Raw genomic sequence first — 2,817 nt, 5'->3', positions numbered from 1 at the left:
GAAATTCCTTTTAAAAATGAGGACTTGTTTTTCTTTCCCCTGGCTAATACTAGAGGTCTTCTCTCTGTCCTTATCCTTTCCCTTCTCCGTTGCGAAATTGTTTTGTAGGAAACCTGGTAGCTACTGTCCCCAACAATCCTTAGAAGCCCAGCTAGAAGAGCAACCACAAGAAATATAGCTGCATGCATCTCCTGGAGGGGCCTCGAACATCAAGATGACTTTAGCAACACAAAGACAATGTGAAGGTTTAAAACATTTTAGTATTTACAGACCCCCTCCTCCTGATGATGAGGAACACAGGAGTCAGAGAGCACAGGCATGGACAGAACACGGGACTTGTGGGCCACTGACTTTATTGGGGCCAGGGCAGTATCCAAATTGGTTTCCGCTTGCTGGAGCCATTCTGGTGGGCTGTAGTACTGGAAACTGGGTCAAATATGGCTGAATATGAGAAAGACAAACTTAGGATGCTAAGACACCATAAAATTACAAGCACTCGCTACAGGAATATATTGGAGACGGGGCAGTGGTACAGCACTCTCCCAGCATGCACTGGGTTCAATCCTCAGCAGTTCAAATGACACTTACAAAAATATACGCATATATATATATATATACCCCATAAGAAATATTAAATCATCATGATTAGGCCTGTTATTTTATCTATTGTTTTGTAGGAAATCAGCCCACAACTTAGCACTCTGAAACAACACACATATTATCTCAGTTTCTGTGGGTCAATACACCAGACAGTTTAGCTCAGGGCCTCTGCCTCAAGGTCTTTCAGGAGAAGGAGGCACTCACTATTGAGATTTTGATTCTTCTTAAGGTCAGTTGGGAGAGATTCAGCTTCCACATTCATTCAGTAGTTGGCAGGACTGAGCTGGCTGTTGGCCAGAAGCTTCCCTCATTCCTTGTCATGTGGGCCTCTCCCTAGATCACACACAACACAGCAGCTTGCTTTCCTCCAAAAGGAAGCCACACTCTGAACACTGGCATTAACATCCCATCACCTCTGTGGCATCATAAAGAACTTAGTCAAAATCTAGCCTACACTGGAGACCAGAAGGGTACAAGAGGACAGGAAAAGCAGAAGACACGAACAGAATGAATAGTTGGGGCTATCTCAGAGGCCACACCAGGTACCACCTTGTGCCATGTTTAGCAGTATGTGAAAGGTACACTGTATTCATCCTTGTGTCCTGTCTTTCATGCACTTGCTCAGGTACTTCTCCCCCACTGGCTGCTACCATCTGTTCCTTACATCTCTACTGACTCCTTTTTCTGTCATTTTCTTTTTCCAGTTCCTGGTTTTCCACATCTTTGTGCATTCTCTCAGAAAGTACATCTGTCAAGATTGAGACTCTCAGGTCTAGCTCTCCTACCTGTATTCTGTAAAATCACTAATTAACTCAAACCTATTTTGCCCTTTTTTGGATTCCTACAGCATATAGGGTCAGTGGCATTCTGCTAAGATTTCTTTTTCCTCTATTTTTCTTGTCTCCCCAAAAATGAAATCTTTTAGAGAAAGGATCATGTTTTTAATTGTGTATGTCTTGGTACACTTTGAGAGTCCTGGTTTTAGCATTCAATAGGGTTAGGGTTAGCATTCAATAGCTTAGTGATTTGTGTACCTTACTATACCTGGTAGTAGTTTTTTTTTGGGGGGGTACCTGAGATCAAACTCAGGTCTTTGTGCTTGCAAGGCAGATGGTGGCACCACTGAGCTAAATCCCTGGCTACCTGGCAGTAGTTTTGATCACAAACTGGGAATACAAGGATAAGTGCAGAAGGAAACCAGCTAAATGGGACAATCTTAGCTAGTCTGAGAGTTTATGTAAACGAAAACCTTGAAAATGAAATAGGAATTAGGCAAGCAAAAGCAGGTGCCAAGAATGAATATCTCAAAGTCAAATTAACCATCTTTTCTACTTGTCTAATGGTTTTTGTTTGGTTGGTTGGTTTTTTGTTTTGTTTTGTTTTTTTGGTACTGGGGATTGAACTCAGGTCCTTGAGATTGCGAGGCAGGTGGTGGAACCACTGAGCTAAATCCCCGGCCCTCTAATGGTTTTGCTTTAACTTTGTTTCCTCTTACATCATTTTGTCCTGATCATGACAACTTTGATGCCAACCTACTGTCTCACTAAACACTATTGTGGATGTGGCTCCTTTAGAAAATGTCCTCTAGATATGTGATCTGTCATCCCTTTCTTCTCTTCCTTACTTTGCTTCTTGAACCACTGAGAGGATATTTACGTCACTGACTGAGAGTAGAAACTGCAAGAGGGACAAACTGGGAAAGCAATGATCATTTTCAGATATTTGAGCTGTCTGTGTGATGTCAAGCAGATCTGTCGATTAAGCAGTCGCGTACATCTCTTAGGAGTTCAGAAGCAAGGCAAGGTCTGGAAAAAAATTCAGTTTTCAATGTAGAGACGTTATTGAGATCCTGGGTATGACTGGGATCCTTCCTTCTTTTGTACCATCATTGGGTATTGAGATCCTAGGCTTATATTTAAAAAAATTGCAGAGTTTTGAAGAAATGGGGCATTTAGGGTTGAATACTAGTTTATGTGGCTAAATTCCCCAATAATTATTTCCTTTTCCTCCTCCTCTTCTCTCTCCCCCTTTTTTTTCTTTCTTTCTTTTCGTTTGCTTTTTGTTTTTCGAGACAGGGTCTTACTATATAGCTCAGGCTGGCCTCAAACTCATTGCGATCCTCCTGCCACAGCCTCCTGAGGGCTGGGGTTACAGGCTTGTGCCACCACGCCCAGCTAAATTCTCCAATTCTTTTTTTTTTTTTTTTTTTTTTTCCCC

At 42.0% G+C, this 2,817-nt stretch overlaps 1 long non-coding RNA gene across 1 annotated transcript in view; it reads right to left on the bottom strand.

Annotated features, from left to right (window-relative positions):
- Positions 1 to 326: 326 nt before the first annotated feature.
- Positions 327 to 2,817, bottom strand: part of LOC104860242 — a 7,366-nt gene continuing 4,875 nt past the window's right edge. Inside the window, exon 3 of the long non-coding RNA XR_002025252.2 lies at positions 327 to 441. This is a non-coding gene — a long non-coding RNA (uncharacterized LOC104860242). The remainder of the gene's footprint in view (positions 442 to 2,817) is intronic.

The sequence above is a fragment of the Fukomys damarensis genome, unplaced genomic scaffold (assembly GCF_012274545.1).
Source record: "Fukomys damarensis isolate Sample0158 unplaced genomic scaffold, DMR_v1.0_HiC HiC_scaffold_10, whole genome shotgun sequence".
NCBI classification, from domain to species: Eukaryota; Metazoa; Chordata; class Mammalia; order Rodentia; family Bathyergidae; genus Fukomys; species Fukomys damarensis.
Note: the sequence above shows the minus strand (reverse complement) of the source record. Positions and strands in the feature narration are given on the sequence as shown.